The sequence below is a fragment of the Passer domesticus genome, chromosome 2 (assembly GCF_036417665.1).
Source record: "Passer domesticus isolate bPasDom1 chromosome 2, bPasDom1.hap1, whole genome shotgun sequence".
Taxonomy (NCBI): Eukaryota; Metazoa; Chordata; class Aves; order Passeriformes; family Passeridae; genus Passer; species Passer domesticus.
Genome location: NC_087475.1, coordinates 121743838 through 121765225, shown reverse-complemented (window position 1 = coordinate 121765225; position 21388 = coordinate 121743838). Strand labels below are relative to the sequence as shown.

The 21388-nt window shown below is 37.1% G+C and overlaps 1 long non-coding RNA gene across 1 annotated transcript; it reads right to left on the bottom strand.

The window, feature by feature from the left end:
* Positions 1–303: 303 nt before the first annotated feature.
* Positions 304–21127, bottom strand: LOC135295644 (uncharacterized). Its single transcript, XR_010357782.1, has 11 exons — positions 20978–21127; positions 20113–20306; positions 18355–18451; positions 10688–10778; positions 8989–9064; positions 8583–8756; positions 4599–4683; positions 4019–4141; positions 3829–3924; positions 1420–1582; positions 304–839 (listed from the first exon to the last, which is right to left on the bottom strand). It is a non-coding gene; the product is annotated as an uncharacterized LOC135295644 (long non-coding RNA).
* Positions 21128–21388: the final 261 nt, after the last annotated feature.

Genomic DNA, 21388 nt, shown 5'->3' with positions numbered 1-21388 from the left:
ATTAAACAAGCTGGATTCTATTTTTATTCAGTCTTCTATAATTTTACACACCAGCTGAATTACTAATAACTGCAAAGTCCAGCTCACATATACACACCATGAAAAAAAATAATAACTGCTAATTATATTATTGTATAATTTTAAATGGTATAGGGACATAAAATAAGCATGTATTTAATGATTCCGTAAAGAATTTCGGAATATTTCTGGATATTCTAATAGAAAAGAGAATGAAATTAACTTTTATTCCTTTGGTACCTTGAGGTCTTTCACCACTGTCTCTATGGCTATTTTTTCATGCTTGCATAATTATTTAATACAGCCCAATCAAGTCTGGCAGAAATGATGGCCATGTCCTTAATTCAGCAATCTGGGTTTCTGATTGCATTTACAGTGAATGTGTGCAAATAAAAGGCCAGAGCAAGCTAGTGCCAAATTGTGTGCTCATAAATTCAGCTTAGGGCCAGTAATCTCTCCTAAGTGAACAAAGACAATGAGACTTCCAACTCACAGGGAGATTCACAACACCCCAAACAGCACAAGTGCTCCCAAAAGAAATGTGCATTTGAAATGTTGATCCAGGGCTATAGTTTTATAACCTATATAGGAAATGCATTCCTGCATGTGGAATTCACACCAAGTGAATTTTTGAGGAGGATGACTGAGTTTTAGGACAATAAAATAACAACACAACTTGTTATTGCTACCCTAGAGTTATGCCAAGATAAAATTACCTGAGAGTAAAAGTACAATTCTTGATCTTCCTTGGTCACAAGTAGCGTAAGTCCATAGCTTTGCCCTTCCTGTGTGATGCTCTATGCAGAGAGATGTTCACTGGTCTGAGGCAAAGAAACACTTTGTTGCCACCATACTAAAAAATATCCAAGATTCAGACAATATCCAAACAGACAATAAAGGGGAAATGAAGACAACTATGATTCTAATTATTAATGAGGATGATTATCTGGTAGGAAAGCAATATGAGATGATATTTAAGAGAGGAAATCTTTCCTAGATGGGAGATGTGTTAAGTTGCTCAAAAATTAGAGACTGTTGTAATTTCCTCTGGTTACAGTTTTGAGGTACCTGTCACTGCTGCAATTGCAAAGGCAATACTCTGAATTTGCCCAACAGAACAAACTTCTCAAAGCGTAGAAAATGGTCCTAGGGCATGAAATTGTTGCCATTAGCTCAGGCGTGATGGCTGTGCTGCTGGATGTTCACAGAACTCAAACAGTTTAGAAGATAAAAGTTTGGGTGCCAAGGGTGTCTTCAGACTGAAATGGGCATTTGGGGATTTATGGCTCAGCTTACAAGTGTTCTTCTGTGGCACTTGAGGCTGTCCAGCAGGGTACATGGCCAAAGACAAAAGTACATTTAAAAAATTGTGAAGAACTCATAGAGAAAAAATGAATTCACCTTTGAAGAAATGCACATGTTGACACCTTTTCTTCTGCCATAAGTTTATCACAAGAGTGCAGACCATGCAGACGCACCGGGATGTATCCTTTATACTTGCTTAAAACCTGGGAGAGCTGCACTCAAGGACTGAGGGGTTCTTCTTTAAATATGACAAAATATGCTGCAATAGGGTAAGCAAAGTTATATATCTAGTAAAGAGGAAAGTTGGAAGTAGAATTCCAAACCTTACAGATAAATGAATATACTTCATAATTACAAAACAACTCAATTGAAGAAAAAGAGCCTAAAATTTGCTGGATGTTTTTGATGTTGACAACAAACACTTGAAATTGCTCTTCAATTGAACACTACAGTAGGAAAAAATGCTCTTACACTGCAGATTTTAGCTACATCTGATAAGATCTGTAAAGCCTGAGGTGTATTGACAACTCAATACCCTTAATTTGGTGGGAAAGTAACTCAAGGCAGTCTTCATTGACTTTTACTCTAACACATTAATCACAGAAAGGAATATTTGGGGTGTCTGGGATCAATTTTTATGACTCCTCCAACTAGCTGGGATCACTGATTTGTTAAGGAATTTTTCATGTTTTTGGCTCCTTCTCATTATGGATTTTGAGTTGTTTGGTTGTTTGTTTTTTCTTTAATTGACTGACTGTTTGTCAAGATAGACTATTTCTTGCAGCTGAGATATGGAATGAGCTTTTGACATGCAGAACTCTGAGGTCTTGTTTTAGAGTAATTATTTGGCTTTTCCTTGAATGACACTGTGAGGGATTATGGAAGAAAATCATTATAAGGTTGCACATCAGTCAGGATACTTTTCTGCCCCTTCTCTTTGATTTAGACATACACTGCCAAACAAATCAAAGATTACACTTGGGAGCTCCATGCTGCTGTGATAGATCTCTGGAGAGGAAGAGAGAAAAATGAAGTTAAAAAAAAAGGTGAAAGGAAACGTGAGGAATGAAAAAAAAGTTTCAGCAAGTGTTGGCTCTGCTGTCAGTCAAATGAAAGAGAAGGGACAACTTGATCTATTGCAAGATCATAGCCAAGGATAAAAAAAGTAGAAGTTCTCCTTTATAGAAACAAACACACACACACATTCATTTTGATTCACTCAATTTTTTGGGTTTCATTGTTCTTTGATAGACAAGAGCTTTTTCCCTGTTCTGGTGACATGCCAATGCACAGTACAGCCTCTTGAAGACATAATGCACACATTCCATGACACAAAATTATATTCTGATATCGGTAAAGCTGAGAAATTAGAAGCAAAAAGGATGTTTTTCATTAATTTCAGAGCTATTAAAGAATATAATCTCTTAATGCCTCAAAAGACTTGACTATTGAACTTTAACTATAAGTACCACTAATTAGAGGTCTGCAATGCCTGATATGTCTTCAGAGAAAAAAAAAAAGTAAATTTCACAAACCAGCTCATTAAAACTGTGATGCTGGCTCACTGCAAACAGCTGTCAGGATGGGTAATTTGGGAGTGCATGTGGAATGAGAAGAATGAGAAGGAATGAGAGAAGAAAAGCTGATGTAAATGCAATCCAAAGCAGAGCATGCATCAAAACAAGCCCAGTGATTTACAAGAGGGTGAACTTGTGAAACTTCCATAGGTGGAAATAAAGAAAGTAGACAAAACTCCTTGTATCAGAAGTCACCTCTGATAAGCCCATGACATTTTTCCCCTTGGGTACAGTTTTCTACAGTGACAGGACAAGCATTACTCCAAGTTGTGCTCTCACAATTAGCTGACTTAATTGCACTAAAACTGTTTTTACCCGTGAATGTGCACAGCCTACCTTGTACAAGCCTCACCACTAAATGTTTTATACTGGAGTGAAAGGGGCTGAGGGACAAATGCAATGTCATTACAGTCATTACAGCAGAGTGTAGACTGAAAGAAAAATTTTCTTCAAGGTATCTAAAGAACCTTTACAAGATCAAAAACTTTCATTAAATTGCATTCCAAAAACCATGCAAAAAGCTAAATGTTGCTAAAAAAAACCCTCTAAAAGTTTACTTTGCCCAAGTAGAGTTTGATGTTACAACATGTTCAGATTTATGGTGGAAGCATCTCAATTTAATTTTTAACAGGCTGCCTTATGTAAATCTCTAAGTGAGAGAACTCATTAAAAATTGTAGCAGAGAAAACTGTGGAATTAATCTATGAACTTTTATTCATGACTATCTGGCCCTAGAAAATTATTTGACATTGCATATGGATGTCAAATACTTGCAGACTGAACTCTGCTGGCTACAACTCTTACTCCCAGCTTGCAGCAATGACAGGCTTACACTTGAACTTAACTAGTTCATTACATTTGTTCTTATATCTCATATCCCTGAAAAGTGATACATGCTCAAAAATATGCACCTATTATAAAACTTTACCTGTAAGTGTTCTCCTTACTTTGGAGATTTCACTCTTTTAGGTGAGATCTGTAGGATCCCTGCACATGAATCTGCAGGATTTTGTCCCAACAAAAGCTAGAAAATAGGAAAGGATAAAATCATTGGTGCATATAAGACATTCTACATTTTTGAACTCCTGTTTCTCTTGCTCTCTCATGGAGCCTCCTACCAGCTGCAGTCTCTGAAGAGCAGTGAGATCTCCTGATGTCAAACATCCTCTCAGATGATTCATGAAGTGAATTCTGTCTTGAAACTGCTTGATGGCCACTTAAATTAAACCAGAATTTACTTTCTAGAATACAGAAAGTATATTTCTTCTTTTAAAATGAAAGTTTTATGAAAATGAAAATGAAAACAATTTTTAAAAGTTTCCCTCAAAAAATATCAACTTCCAACTGTTTCCCACCCCTCCCTTTTTTCTACCTTAAAAAGTGAAAGTTTCAAGAAGAATTTATGAACTTAGATAATGTGCATTCTAATCTGAAGAAAAAAATAACCCTCCTTTTCCTCATACCTAGTCTGCATTCCTTGTCTCCTCAAAGGCATTGCATTGCACAGATTTACTTTCTTTTGAATTTCAATGACTTTTACAAAACTCAAATCAGGGTGGTAGAAGCTTTCTAGGAACTTAACTGGGATTTTAAAATAAGTTTGTGGCTGGTGTTTTGTTTTCATTTTTTGAAAGTAGATGGGGAAATACAATCTTACTATTTCTCCTGCATCTAGAAACATAAACTTCACAATCTCACCCTCTTGTAAATCACTGGGCTTGTTTTGATGCATATGTGGACTTAGCCTTCTATTTGTTCCAACTAATGTCAGTAATGTGCAGGTCTGAAAAAAACAATTTTACATATTTATATACATACAGTTCCATCTCTTAAAATAAATTCTATTGTGAATTAATAGTATTTTCATTTTAAATCTAGTCTGCATGGAATAAAAAAGAACATTAGCTATCGATAAACAGAGATTCAATCACATAAACATTTTCTCTAAAAAAGCAGACAATTGGGAGTATTTTATTTACCAAATAACCCTATATGGCTTCATCCCCAAAAGAAAATATTTTTCTAAAGATATCTGCATTGATTTTAATTAGATCAGATCAGCATAAACCAGTTCATTTTCAATAGATACTGACATTCCAATATTCCACATCATATTGATTCAAAATTGTTTTTTGAGAGTTATAAAGAAAACAGAAAATGCAACAGGGGCTTGCAATACAGGCTGCTCTATGGAACCAGGTAAATCACACTTTGCAAAATCATTTTCCCCTCTAATAGAGTCAAAAAATGGTTATTATTCTTTAGGGTTGCTGCACTTTAATTTATTCTTCAATTCCCAACTGCCTAAGCAGTTTTTTCAGACATTGCAGAGTCCATCATGTGTTGCATCTATTTTCTGTTTGAGAGAAATTGTCTTGATTTCCATAACAAAATAATACTTTGTGCTATTGTGATAACAATACTGCAACAATCTGAGATATCCACTAACATTTCCATCTCTGCATTTGTGCCAAATAAACTAAGATTTCACCAGCACCATCCTAATCCAGCAAACTCAGATTTGGTTGAAGTACTGGTCAAGCAGCATTTTACACATTATCTATGATATTAATAAAATAATAATAATGCTTCTGCACAGAAAGATCTCTTTCCTTTTTGCACCAATAATATTTTAGGTCAGAAAGATGTGACAACTGGTCTTGTAGAATGTGGCTATTGCTCACCAGCCTAGAATACTCTGGAGAAATTGTTCAGGCAGAATCTCCAGGTGTTTTTCCCACTATTGCAAGGACCCTGTGCCATTAGCTGTCAGCAAAGTATTTTTCTGAGTATGGTGTTGCATCAAAGCTCTGAGCTTTCATTGGGAGCTGTAATTCCTGAAGTGGCCATCTCTCTCTCCCTAGCCAGACTCTCCTTTGTACTCTGCCAGCCAGATTTTTCCCTCTTCCACTTAATTCTGCTAAAACCTCCAGCCTCCAAAACTCCAGTACCTTCTTAGGAACATCAAGTCACTTGGCAGGCTAATTGCTTTTCTGCTCGAAGAAGTTATCAAGTGAGTACACTATTTTCTATAGTAATTACAGAGTGACCCTGGGGCAGACTGTGTACAACAACAAACCTCAGTAAGGAGGCAGATCTTTGCTATTGTAAGTGGATAAAACTCCTCTAGTGTCAATGGGGTTGTATCTATTTCTATGGGCAGATAATTTGGCTTGCAATAGTTGGCTGTTGGTTGACTTCCTTTGTCTTTTTAGGAACTATTTCTGTATGAACTCCACCTATAATTGCAGGAAAGCAATTATACCTCTTTTACCTCCAAGGTTATGATGACCAATACTGTCTTAGAACCCAGAGTAGCAAATTTAATTCAAATCATTCTCTCCTTTGCCAGCACATGGATCAGGCTGCTCACTTTCATTTTAGAATATTTCAAAGTGCTGCTCGATAAAATCCCCAGATGGCAGAGCATTTAGCTTTCCTTCCCCAGTCAATAACAAATGTATGCTCCTTTCATTGTCTCTATTAAAGAGCTCAGGTGCAATTACATAATGGAAAATTTGATTCTCTTTTCCACAAATGCAGTTAAAGATGAAACTTCTCTGTGTCCATTGCTATAAGGACTTTAAGGATAAGGACTACAAGGAATGAATCAGTCTGCTACTTGTTCAGACTTGACTGCTTGTACCAGTGTGAAGGAGTAGCTGTTACTGGTCATGAATACAGAAGGAATTAAAAAAAAATAAAGGAAGAAGGTGGAGAGAAATTTTTTAAACAATTAGCCACGAGCTCACAGCAGGACACGTATCTGAAGACAAAGCAGGAAACAAGGTCTCAATTGTTTCACAGCTATTACCTGCTATGTATCATGCCTTGTTTAAAGATGCTTGTTTAATCATCTTGTTCTTAGCTTCACTGTTTTTTTCTTTGTAGTTATTATTTCCTTACAGGAAAAACGCTGGTGAGTTTTATGAAGGCTGCCATTAACTCTGTCAGCCCCGAGAGACAACAGCAACTGCAAACAGTAACTTAAATTCAGAGTTGTTAAGCTGATTATGGCAAGGGTTTTAATGCATAAACTCATCTTCACAGCAAGGGATGAAGGCCACAGGGATAAAGGAGATTGCTGGTGGTCAGATGCCTGAGTGAGATACCTTGGAATAAACACTGTGGGAAGTCAAACATACAGTTAACCCTGGCCTGGTTCTATTTTTGAAATTTTCAGGAAAAAAGCATCACCTGGAAAGATAATGATGACAGAGTTGGATTTTAAAACCTCAAAGTCATAATAATCAAATTAACCTTGTCATAACAAATAATCAAATTAGCTTACATATGTCTGTCTAGTTTATCTCCAGAAAACTGGGGAGTGTTTGAAAATCCCATGAGTAAAAACAGAGGAAGATCTGCTGTGTGAACTCCTAGGCCTATAAGCAATCAAATCACCTCTCTGAAGAAATAGTAGCCAAAGTTCTTAAAGGGAATCTGTGTTGACTAAGAAATCTGATGTGGAAGTATTGCCACACCTTTTTGGCAAGCATTTTTACAAAGATATAACACTGCTAAGACAGGTCCCTGTGTTCACCATCAGAACTCTGACACACTCACATTTTGATGGTTTTTTTTTTTTTTTCCTTAAGTAATAAAGGTACAAAATAATTGCAAGTAAGACCCATGACCTTATGTAAGGGTTAAACCAAGAGGTAAAAGAATCTTGGCTATTTGTATTAAAAGAAATATTAAAACTGCACAAAACATGTTCAAATCCATGTTCTTCCAAATTCAAGATTCCATATTGTAACTCTCACTGTTAAAATAAAAGTTAAAAATTTCTCATGTGTCAAAGAAAAGGAAAAAATATTACTCCCGGGTGCTTGTCATTATATCTCAATATTGAAAAAAAAATTGCAATTGTTTCTAATTATCAGGAGTAATGATTCTAAGCATTGCTTCTGAATTAATTTGCTGTAGTCAGCTGTCTACCTTTCTATTCCTCTAAAAACAGGCCAAAAATACACCTGTCAGATTCATTTGTTTATGTTCAAACAAGGTTTCTTTTTCTGTTCTACAAGTCAGGTGATGCTTTGTTAGTTTTATCTGCAGCATATGTGATCCAATACCTCAAGTATACTATGTCTGTTTCTTTTTCATTTTTAATTGGGATTTTTCAGTGACAATGCATTTTTATGCTATGCTTGGGTTTTTTAAAGGTTCTCATGTCATTTCATCTACTCTGATGTGGGTTTGCTCAAAGAAAGCTGGCATTTATTTGGAAAGAAATGAGTCACTGTCAGCTACCTGAAAGACAAGTAAATCTGCCATCACTCTGACCAGATTTATTTGTTTATTTGTTTCCTTGTTTACACTTCAAGTTGCATCAAAAGTTCTAGATAAGTTTACAGTAAAAACACAACCGTGGTCACCAGGAGTGACAGGGTTTTAACAAGCACAAGAGAGCACCAACAGCAAACCTGAGACTTGAGAAAAAGAGGTGAGGAGAGAGACCTGGCAGGTTACCCAGGGAGTCAAACCCATACAGGAGGAAAATTCAGACTGGTAGCCCTCGAGCTCCCATTGGCAATTCCTGGTTTCTTCCCTTGGGAAGATAAATGCATTTTCCTCAGCATTCCAGCTGCCTGTAGTCGTGAAGTTAAAATCTGGGGAATGATTTGGTTGTCCACGCCAAAGATTACAGCAGAAAATGAAGCCAAAAAATGTGCTTACCAGAAATCCTGGTGAGCCATCTTCAGAAGTGTGTTTTCATCACTTTTACACTTCCTTGACAATTAAGTTTATAACATCTTGATCAAGTCCATCTAGCCAGCATGCACATGCATTCATTGTTCATTATCCTGAGATCACCTTCTAATCTGCAGGTCCTTCACAGTCCTGTCTATCCTGCAATGATGAGATGTTTTGAAAGAAAGAAGAGTATTTACCATTTTAATTTGGATTTGCTAAGTGAATTTATTCATAAATAATAACCATTTTGACTATAGTATAATAATAATAAACATGGCTAATAAAATCTATGTTGAAGCAAGGAAAGATTTACAACTTGCCAACCACCTTGCATGTAGCAGTATCTTCAGATATTTTACACCAAGGAGCATGTGTCTTTAAGCAGTACCTGAATTCCTAAGCAAAGTTTTTTCCTTCCCCAGGGTACTGAAGTTTCACTTCAGAACAGCAGTAAGTCCTTTAATCTTAATAAAAAAATAATAATAAAAAAGAATGGTCTAAGTGGTTTCCTGCTATTTACATTAACCTTTGAAAAGGTCTTCTGTTTTCTATATCACTCAATACAATTTTTGCCATTTATCTGAAAAATTCAGATTGATTCTAAAAGCTGTATGTTTCCAAAACAGCACTGCTGCTCATAAATTATCCTTTCCCAACCATACAGTTCTTTTAAGGGAACTGAAATTGCAGGAACCTTACCATTTACACAAACCCCCAAAAAACATTAAAAGAAAAAAGAATTTGAGACACTGTGGTTACCAATATGTATATATCATGCCATTATAAATTACTCTTTGTTTCATCATCTACATTTAGATACAAAAGCTCCTAACAAAAATGCATTTGGGCAATAGTTGCTTTTAGACTCCTGGGTTTAAAATGTGTCTGAGAGCAGATATTCCAGCAGATGGATGTAAAATTCAATTCAGTGTAGTCTACCATTTTGGAACCTCAAAAGCAATAAAATGCTTTTGAAGTTTTTATCCATATATTTTGTTCCCACACTGGCCCTTATTCTGGGTCCATGGTTTTTTCATAGGTCTTCTTTCATACATTTCTTTCTTGTTATTATATTCTTCCTATTTTGTGTGGTCAGATTCAGTTTTCAGTAGAGGCTTTAGAAAATGCTCCTTTGAGTAACAGAGACAAAAGAATGTGGCCTTAGTCACTTCATATATTTATATAAATATAAATATGTATATATAAATGTATATTTATACATATGTTTGTAAAAGGATGCTCCAGTACACGTACATGAATTAATTAACATTTCCTCATTACTGATTAGCCTAACTGCTTGTGAGATAGTGGACTCTGACTTATCAAAACCTTGTAAAGAATTTAATCTGTATTCTAGTGCTCTCCCTACATGTCTAGAAGCAATTTCAACTTTTCCCTCTTATATCAAGAAGAAAACTTGAGCCAGGAAGTGAAGAGTGTTCAGAGCAAAAGACATTACATTCAACACCACTTTAAAAACATTACACATGCAGTGAAAATGAAGCTTGGAGAGAGAATGCATGCTTTGGGCAATTATAGGTGAGATATTTTTTTTTTTCAGATTGCACTTTATTTGTGATGTCTCATTAACCTGACAGTTGCTTAGAGAAGGGAGAGTAATTTGAATTAATATAGTATGCATTACATATATATTGCCATATGGATACTGCAATTCTTTAATGAAATAGAATTTAAAATGTAAGTTATTTGTGGGCATACCCAAAAGTGTATTTCCAGGGAGATGAATATGTAGCAAATCCCTGTAAATTTATGAGACATTAGTGCAGGTGTCTGCAAGTAAGAAAACACATGTTACCAGTAATAGGAAATATTTTGGCCCACTAGTAATTAATTAAATATTTTCATAAATTTCTAAGTGTCTAATGTGAAAGTTCAATCATCAAAGTGAAATTTCAGTAATTAACTTGTTTGTTTTAAGAATGAAAGTAGCTTCTGTGGCCACAAATAAACTGAAGTATTTAGAAATATCTTCCAAAATGTGATAACTTAATTAATTCCTTCTTAATTTCTTTGTCTGAATATACAAACTTCAGAAAAAAATGTCATACATCATGCTAATATCTTACCTAATGTATGTTTATGCCCTTATTTCTTAAATTTTTATTCATTGTAAGCCTTTTCCTTCTGTAATAAACTTTTGTGCAAGGCAAAGAATTCCTGTGAAAAAGAAGGTTCATTGTTACTTTAACTGTAATGTTACATGATTTCAGAGGGCATGCGTCTCTCAGGATTCAAATTACACAGTTTTTAATTAGAAAAATCCCAGTAGTAGTAGCTATTATAAGCTAGAGGAAGAAGTTTATATTTTACCAGGATGGATTCACTAAATCTGTTGAAATACTGGGATGAAATATGCATTTTTTAAAAACTTATTAACATGTTTTAAAGCAACTTCGGCCTTCAGAAATAAAAGTTTAGGAAAAGGCCCAGAGGATCACAAAATGATGATGATGATATTTTGAAAAAAACGGTGTTTAAATTGTCTTTTAGTCTCAAAAATTCAAGGCTTCAGCTGAGATGAATGAACACTTATAAAGATCAGCCATGTTATCCTTACATCCCTACCCTCTCCTAACAAGCAAATATTTTTAAGGTCTCTGGAGAAGTTTACTATCTTTTTTAGGAGGGAAAGTTAATTGTTTTTTTCCTTTGTCAATCACACTAGTTTTGCCAATGTTCTTTTTTACAAGATAGATTCCTCAGTAGAACATTGTGAGTAATTGCTTAGCAGGCCCCGCACACCCAGAAACTGTATGGAAGGTTTTGGAGAAGATCTTTGCCTTCTTAAGAAACATTATGTTCCCCATCTAGCCACAAGCAAACTAAATGCTTTCACTGTTTTCACTTTGTCTCCTCTGTTCCTTTCTCTTCCATTTTTATATCTCATTTTTCAGTGCTGTGACTCCACTTTCTGTACTTCCCTCTCTACTCACTTTCTTTATTACTCCCTCTTCCCATTTATTCCAAACGAAGGCAGGGGCTATGTGACCCCCCCAGGAGCACATTTCTCTATTCATCTATTTCTAATGGATGTTTCTATCAATTCCTTATTTCTGTGCTAGACTTTCCCCAGGTCAGCACTGAGTTTAGTGCAGCCACACACCCAAGCAAAGTCACTGAAAAGAGGTTTTGAAGCATTTGCTGGATGAGAACCTTCAAGCAGACAGAGCATTTTTGTGGAAACACTCAGCATGTGTTCCAGTCACTGCTTAAATATCCAGAGACCACCCTAAAATAGGGTTTGCTGTGCTGAAGTGATGCACAGACCTGTCCCAGGCTCCCTCTCCTTACTAAGGAAAATGGCAGGAATTGCGGAGCTCTGAAATGTGCTTGGTCATCTTGGAGTGAAAGTGATAACGACTCAAACATTCTTGGGCAAAATTTGTGAAGATTAATTCAGGACATTGAACACTCATTTATTAAAATGATAAAAAGTATCAAAAATTACAGAAGTATCTGGTATTTCTCTTTCTGTGGACTTCTGACACATAGCATTATACCAGAAAAGGGAAAAAGAAAGGGTTATGTTTTGCCCTTGAGAGCAATAATATGATTACAAGAAGACACTTTCAGATCTATTGAATATTTCAAACCATACATTTTAATGTGTGTTTCATTAACTTTGGGGTGGCAATGAAAAGGAGGCTCCTTCATGGTTTTTTTCATACTGTTCCACTTCATTATTAAGCAATGATGCCAAGCTGTTCACCAGGATTGCTGCTAGCAGGCTTGAACAGCTTCTGCCAAGTGTGATTAATGCAGATCAAACAGAGTTTATTCAGTGGAAGAGATTGGCAGATAACATTTATCATCTCTTAAGAAAGTTGGGATTTCCAGACTGACGTCAGGCTGGTGATAAACTTAAGAGGTTGAAGGATGTTTGACCAACTGGTTTTGCATATCCTTTAGAAGAAAGTTGAATTCCACTTTGATTAGATTTGAAACCTGAAGAGAACCTCATTTACATGCAAAGCCTCCTCCACTGGTTAACTTTGTTGTTGAAAGGACAAGGCATATCGAGAGGCTTATCAGTGGCTGTACTTTTTTTCAAAAGTATAAAGACTATGTGTCACTCACTAATACAGAGTAGTCTGGTTCTGGCCAAATCAGCATCCTCAGGCTGCATTTAGGGTGGGGGAATAATGCAGCCTGGATTTAATTCCTGCTTTGTTAGCTGGAGCAAGCAGTTCCTTCCATTTTTTTGTTCTTTCTGTCTGCTTAACAGTATAAACTTTTCAGAGGCCCAAGTTCAGAGGAAGTCTGAAGTACAAAACAGTGTTTTGCTGTCTTAGGCGAATATCTTTCTAAATAATGAGAAGATTTTAATGAGAAAACCGAAAGTTATTTAGTCTTTACCTTTCTCAAAAGCCATTATCCTTAGGTTGTTTTCCTGGCTGCTGAGAAACACAAAAGCTGTGTTGAGAAACTCATTCAGTTTCTAAGATGTATTGCTTGGCCTTGAACCTCTAACACAGACCTCTGCACAAAGATCTTCTTAGAATAACAGTTTTCCACTTCCTCCACCTTCCTCAACCAAACACAGCCCTAATGGCAGTCAGCATAATAAAAAGTCTCCAGCACAAGAAAGCAAGTTCCTAACTGTAGTCAGCTAATCTCTGAGACACCCTGTGTCCTCTCAGGTGTTTGGAGGCAGCAGAAAGCTCATTAGCACCAGATAAATCACGTCCCCAGGCTCAGCCAGCTCATCAAGGGGAGGTTATTGCCCATATAAAACCGTCTTGGGTACAAGGACCTTTGCTTCCCTCCCATTTTGCCTTACACTGACATAACCTCTTCTGCCTGAGCAAGAATTTCTCTGCAATGACAAAAGTCCCTTTTTGGTATCATTTGTGACCTACCTAAGGCCTCTGTTTGTCACCACCAATTTCCATAGATGACTTCTTTGTAGTTCCCAAGGCTCCAAATTAGAAAGTTTACTTGGTTTATCTTCTTACAGACAGGATACTTCATAAAAATAAGAATAATTGTTTATAACAAACAGTTTTTTCTCTATGCAAGAAAAGCAAACAGAGAGCCTATTTTAAAAATCTCACTCTATAGCTACTTTTAACAATTGCAGGTAGTATTTTTTCGCATGGTGGTTTCCTCAATATGGCTGAAGCCATGGCTCAGATTTTGCATTCCTTAACAAAAACCTTTTAAATGTGCCCTTTTATTTATTTGTTTATTTTCTGAAGCATCCTGCCCACCTTTGTACTTAGAAAAATCTGCTATGGCTAACTCGCATTTGTATTGATAACACAAGTTTGGAAATATATTCTCTCAGAGACCCTGTGCTAGACATAATTACTTCATCTGGATCTTCACCCTCAGCATTCTTTGGCAAAGCACGGCTTTATATGAGACCAAAAGCAATTTTAAAAGAAAATAGCAACAAAACCCAACAGCCCAACACATATAATCTGAGGCTGCAGCTTATGCCATGGCTCATCTGGCAGATGTTCTGAAGTGAGTGCCTCTGACTCTCAGAGTACTGGTTTCTGTTCTGTTTGCAAATGATCATTTCTGCTTTCAGTGGTGGTTCCATGCCAGATCCCTGAGGCCAGTGGCAATATGTTCCACTTAATTTCAGCTTTCACTGGACCAATATATTTTTAAAGTAATAGTAATTCAGAGTTATGACCAGAGTAATAAGGCTGTGCCCAATCTATCCTTGGGGTTGTTTGCAGACAGCTTAGTCTAGTGCTTACTGCTGGAGAACATTGGCTCTAAGGCCTCCTTAGCATCTTCCTTCAAGCCAAACTGGAGGATTTTCAAGTCTTGTCCTTTGCCTGCCCTGCACAGCAGCAGCTTCAGGTTGCTGGCTCAGGCAGCACCAAAGTTACTCACGTTGCTGTGCAAAGTTCATCACTCTGCTTTACTTCAGATATGCTCCAGAGGCAGGAGGTGTGACACTGGGCTGCCTCAGGAGCTCAGAATACAGCCATGCCAGCCTCCCCCAGCAAAAAAAACATCTACTGCCTCACTTGGTGAGGTCCTTTCATAGCTTCCACTTTGAATTTGCTTCTCCTTAGCTCTCTGCAATGCCACTCCGAGAATAGTTGCAACTCCTCTCTCCTCTGGCAAGTGCCCAAAGCTCCACAGTCCCCCTGTATTGCTGTCAGCTGCAGTAAAGCAGCTCAAGGATCTTCTGTTTACATCTCAAGATACAACTGGAACCAATCCAGTTCAAGGTTTTCCAGCAGTACAGGCAAAGTCACTTTTGTCACCCGAGGAGTGAGTGACACGAGGCGCATGAGGCAGCTCCTGCTCTTGGTAAGGACAGCTCATAAAGCTTGGGCAGGGAGGGGGTGTTTGTGCCCCTGTTATCTCCAGGGCTTAGGGAATGACTGCCCCCCAGTCGCCATCCCCAGCCTGCCCACCACACCTCTGCTGGGGCTGCTGGAGCAACACCCTCCTCAAAGGAGGGACCTGAGACCATGGACAAGCATTTGCCCCTTCCCTGCTCACACCCACCCTGGGAAAAGACCTGGTTCCTGTGACAACAGCCATCCCAAAGAACAAGCACCTCAGTTCCATCACTAAACCTCCCCTCAGCCAGGAATGCCTGCAGCCCCTCCTAATGATAAACCTGCACTGAAAGGCAATTTGAACATCCATAATCTCCTATATCAAGCTCTCATGCCATTAATGCCACCAGTGCTGTGACCTTTAGCAAGATATCAGGTACTAGCAGCAGGCTCAGAATTGCAAACTTTAATTAAAAACTGTATTTTAAAATAAAACTCGGTTTAGATGCACTGATAAGTGGTTTTCACTATGTGAAATTTCAGAGTTGCTATCCTGAGGAAAAAAAAAAAAGTCATTGCAAGCTTCCTATTAATTTCTGGCTAGCTGGGTTTCAAGGACAATTTTATTAAAAATGAGCAGAGCCTTCTGTAATAAAACCTTTGCAGTTGTTATGACCACCTGTGCTACCTCCCACCTTGATCCACCACATGACATAGCACAGCTAATTTTCCCATATCCTAGCAAGGAAATTGAGCTGTTACAATTTCAGACGATGGGGCTCACATTCACATATTCTGGACTTCATTATTGTTCTCTTTGACAAGTCTGAAGCTGGCAGAGGTTGCCTAAACAGCTTTAAGATCTCTTTCTCTATGCAGCATGGCATAAAAGTTCAGATAAAATTATTAAAGTTTCTGAATTGGTGCAAAACAAGAAACAAGAGAAAAATAAAACTGGGCTCCTCATTGAAGTGCAGAGCACTGACTGTACAGAAAAGGTCTCAAAGGAGATGATCTTAATGGATTACCGTTAATAAACATTACAGTTTATTAAACAGTTCACAAAACAAACAACAGGGTGGCACTCATCTGAACTGAAACAAACAGGGAAATTATGGCTCTTGAGGCTTACTCACCACAGATATATTGCTTCCTGCTCTCTCCTCAGCCCTAGGTCTAAGTTTTATGAAAACACTAATTGTTCCCCACTGTCACTCTTAACCACCGATGACTCAGTGAAAAAGCAAAACAGAACAAAACAAAACAAAACAAAACAAAACAAAAAAAAAAAAAAAAAAAAAAAAAAAAAAACCAACAAAAAAAAAAAAAAACCCCACCAAAAACCAAAAAAACCCCCCACCAAACCAACAAAAAAACACATCCACCAGCCTGATTGGATCCCCACAGACCAGCCTTTTTTGGCTGTGCCCATCTCCTTTTAATTTCAGAGGGCAAAACCTCCTAATCTTAGCCACAAAGAAAGGGCAGGAGAATTCATTTTGGGGAGAGAGAGTTGGCAAGCTGAAAAATGGAAAGCAGGGGAGGAGATTATAATTAATGCATATGGGTAGTTTACATGCTGTCTCCTCTCCATGGTGAGAATGTAGCAAGCTGTCTAATTGGAGCCTGGTTTTTGGCTCCATTTAAATTCCTCAGAAAGCATTGCACTCCACAGGCTGCATAGTTAGATTTTGTAGGTTTTGGCCACAGCAGAAGCCTAATAAAAAATACTGGGATGAAGAGGGCAAGCTATTTCAGGCATAACATTCTGGAGCAATGCAAAGAGGTCACAACTGGTGAGAATCTGCATGAAATTGCATTAGGCACAGATGAAGTGTCCGATCATCTTTCTGCCCAAATTCATAAATATATTAGCACACACAACCATCAGAGTCACATCTTGTTTTTATATCCAGCAAGCATCCTCTTCACTGGTCTCTGACAATTCTGATAAATTGCTATTGCCCTTCAAAAGAACTTTTGATTTCCAATTCAAATCCTGCCCTGGGTGTTACCAGCATATATGTGTTTAAAAGAGTGCAGTGACACTCTGGAAAGAGAGTTGATGCAGGTTTTTCTTGCATTTGCTCAGAGCCTTTGCAAACCCTATAAGCAAAAGCTTTACTGCCTAAACATTTTCATTTTCAGTTATTAAGCTTTTCTGTTTTTAAAAGTCCTTAAAAATTTAATTCCCATTATGCAAAAATGAATGTTAAACAGCAACAATGCCTCCTGGTTTAGCCAAATAAAGTGGATAGCTATCCAGTAAATTATGCAGCAAATTGCAAGCTGTGTAAGATCTTAAAGGGGCAAGTCTGGAAGCCCTAAAAGTTTCATAGCTGACATCCAGGAGAGTGAATTTATTGAGTGGGGACAATACAGACAGCTGGCAGAGAAATGGATACACTAGTCAGGAGAGGGACATCAGCCCCAGCCTCATGAGTCTATGCCTAGGTACTCCTGTGTCCTCGAACCAGTAAATAAGAAGAATTTAAGTAAAATATAGACTAAATGAAAACTTCCTATTTTAGTAAAATGCAGTTAGATATTTATTTCAACTCCAAATGGATGCTTTAACTAAGTGGTGTGAGTTAACACTTTTAAATGAAGTTAGAAAGAAATTACTAACGAGGTTTAAGGAAAGACAATTTAAAATAAAAGGTTGTATACAGAATGGCAAAGCTACAGCTTCTAGCACTTATCTGGAAGCCTGTGTGCTCAGAAACTGTTTACTGAAGTCACAACACTTATTAACTGCATCCCATTCCTCCTAAAAGACAAAATTCAACTATAAATTATTTGGAAAGGCCAGACTCCCTACATTAATTTACTGAGGCTTTCATCCTTCTGCACAGTGGTGTATTTTTAATACTGCTCAAAAGATATCAAGTACCTTCTTTCCAACCTATTCGCCAGCTCTAAATGGGATTTGACATTACGAGGTCAGCTTTGCTTTGCCTCTTAGATGACTTACAAATTTGCAGAGACATAGGTTCACTGTTCTCACATGGATCAATGTTCAACAGACCACTGGTTTGGATGGCAAACATTTAACTTTCAGCCATTAAGTAGAAGAGGAAATTCAGGTTGTAACAAATTACCTAGCATCTAAACAATGTTAAAGTTGTCCATTAAGAGTGCCTGTAGACAGTGCAACAGCACATTAGTTTTAAATTGCAAAGTTCAGTCAATGGAGTGACAGAGTTCAGATCTGAAACGTTTTACTGAGCTACTTAAAGGCCTGAGCAGTGAAATGTATTTAAAGTGAACAACAGTAGAATGGAAATACTTTTCGATGATCAGAAGAAGATTGCAATCCCCCCTCAGAAGAATAAAAATAAAAATACTGAAAAACACTGTAAAACATAATGGTAGTTATAGGTGATTTTTCTATAAAATTGCCATATACTGATTTCATTGTGTTTTAAACTGTGTGAACAAAAGATATTTTTTAGCATTGTATTACACTTTGTTTTTCCTACCTGCTACAGCTCTTTCCCCTTGTATAGTCTTGTGAAATGTCTGTTCACATCAGCTTCCCAGTTAGGAGTGTTTTCCACCTTGAATAGGACTGGAAACCTAAATAAAGCAGAGGAATAAAAAGAAGGAATATATAGAAGAGAAAGACAGATAATGGTACTGTTTGGGACAGAGGTGTAGAAATGAGATATTTTAACCCTTCATAGTGTAAACATTTTTCATTGGAAACTATTTTGGACTATGTGTCACGCTCTATTTACCACTTGCTTTTTTGCTGCATCACAGATGAGGGAGCACAAGAAGTATTTTCCTTGTGAAAAGTTGGTGTGAAAAAAGTTAAAGATACTGGTGAGAACAAGCTCCCATTCCAGATGGAATGTATGTGTTAGTGAACTATCTGAAAATGCAGCCACAGGCATGATGCAGGGAACTCTTAAACCTCTCAATCAGACCATTTATGGGGTTTTGGTTGGTTCTTGGTGTTTGCCTCCTCAGCCTGACTCCCTCCTTTGAATTTCTCTACTCTATACTTTCTTGGCCCTCAACAGAAATGTTTTGTGTTTATCTCCACTTTTAACATGGATTGAAGTTCCTTGAATAATCCCATTCTTCTGCTGTGCCAGGGATCCTAAAGGGAGTGGAGATGAATCTGAGGGGTTTAAAAACATAAATGGCAATGTGAAAATGCAACTCATACAGCCTGCAGAGACAGTGACAGTAAATTATGCTTTTCTGTTTCTCAATGTATATGTTGAGAGCGTGTGCCCTGAAAATATGATTAAACACAGGAAGGCTGTCCTTGGAGGAAACCTGAGCAATGCAAAGGAGAAGAGAGACTGGTGGAGAAAACCATAAATAAATGTAAGGAAAAAAAAAGAAAAGATGGAATGAACCTCAAGGAACTGGAAAGAGAGGGGCAGTAGGAAGGGGTAACAGATTAAAGAAATCTGTGCAACTATTTATTTTACACTGTTTATTTGATCAGCCCATCTAAACTCTCTTTAAATGATTCTTTTTTGCTAACAGTGATAGCTGCAAATTAACCAAAATACCTAGGCAATATTTGGCCTAATAGGGCAGATTACAGATTACTTTTTTTTTAATAACCATGAGACATGTTAGCTGTAAATGTGTGAGACAACCTCTATGTGTTTTCAATACTCAGGAAAATGGCATAATTTAAAATATATTTCATTCAGCCATGAATGTATGGATAAACAAATATCAGGCAGAAAATTCTGTCAGCTTGCAAGACCGGGGGATCTCTGCCTACACGACCACTGTTTCTTGCTGAAACTGTTACTTCTCAAGAGTGCAGACAGATATTGTTATTTGGAATTCAGTGGAGAAATTTATTCATCTTCACAAGTCTAAAAGCCAAAGCAAATGAGTACCATTAATACGTTATCTTAATTTACAGACCTCATGATCAATTTCTGCAATTGTCATGGCAATCAATGCATTAGTACTGAAGACACGTTATCATCACTTTAGATATCCAACATAAATGTTTATCTTTTTGGAAGTCAACTGAAAGAAGCTGCATAAGAAAAAGAAATTTATTAGAAAATGAGAAGCCAAATGAGCAAACTCCAACCCAAAACATTAAAATTGAGCACCTTTATAACACCTTTCAAAATGAGTCAAAATAAATCAAAAATTATCCCAAAACTGCAGCTATTAGTCACTGTGCTTGCCCAGTATATTATCTTAGAGCATGAAGCATTTCACACAGGATGGTCATAAAAATATAGACCTACAGGAAGAGTTCTGGCTCCTCACTGTTTGTGTGGGAATTATTGTGACAGACGGTTCTGCTCTTTTCTTGACCTACTGAGGCAGTCAGTGCTGTTGAGCTAGCGCTCTTATTTTTATGGAAAAAAAAATTGTTGAATTTCTTTCCAGGACTGAGGACACAATTTCAAATATAGTCTCTGTTAGTGCTGACCTCCAACTAACAAAGTAGAAGAAAAGGAAAATATACATTCTGATATCACAAAGCTTCATTGCTATACCTGAAGTCATTATTAATTATACTTAGTTTTTGACATTAAAAGATGATTAACACATTCTTATTAAGATTATTCTGTGCAATTAAAACACATCTAACCTGAACAAGGCACTTCAAAGATTTTAGAATTATTAGTAAAACAATGCCTAGAGTAAATAATAATCACATCATGGACCGAGTCAACAATCTGGTTTTGTTTTCTGTATATCAAGTATTTTAAATAAAGGCATATTTTTTTTTCCTCTCTTGAGAAATGAAGTCAAAGAGTCTTCATAAGAATTTATGCTACTATAAGCAGAAAACAACAATATACCATCTAAATGGAAAACTGCCTGTATCTTTTTATCCTTGCTTCTACATCAATATCTGTTTATTCAACCTGTGGCAATGAAAACCAAGGTCAGTTTGGCACTATGATAAAAAACCCCCATGAACATGCATAAATTTTTATTAAATTTTATCTTGTAATTCTACTTTGTGTGACTTTTGTTTATTCACCAATGAACTTAGTATATTTTACAGCTGTTTTTTAACAGGTAGCATGAAATCTACACAGTGTTTGAGGTGAATCACTAGCATTCACTAAGGGCATAAACCACTTTTTTTTGCTTTACCAGATCCGTTTTCCTTTCCATACTGCCTAAGCCTTCTTATGATTGAGCTGTTCAGAAGAGCACTGAGGTCTTTTGCTCCAGTGGCTGCAGGGGAACAAGAAAGCTTAAAAGATTCTGGACCACATTAGGATGTTCAGCAGAGAACAGATGAACTTGGCCAGACCTGTAGGACAACCGTCAAAGTCAGATCTTCGGTACCCTAATATTCAGTTCTTATTGTTAACAACTTGAAGTTATACTTCTGCTTTAACACACTAGATAATTACACCATTTTCTCAATAAATACTCCAGCAAAGGAGAGAACACTCACTGCTTTTAGAATTTTTTTTTCTCCACGTCTCCCTGCTCTGCAAATGGAATTAGCATCAGTTCTGTACAGAAGGTGGGAGCACTGAAGTTCTGGACTATGTT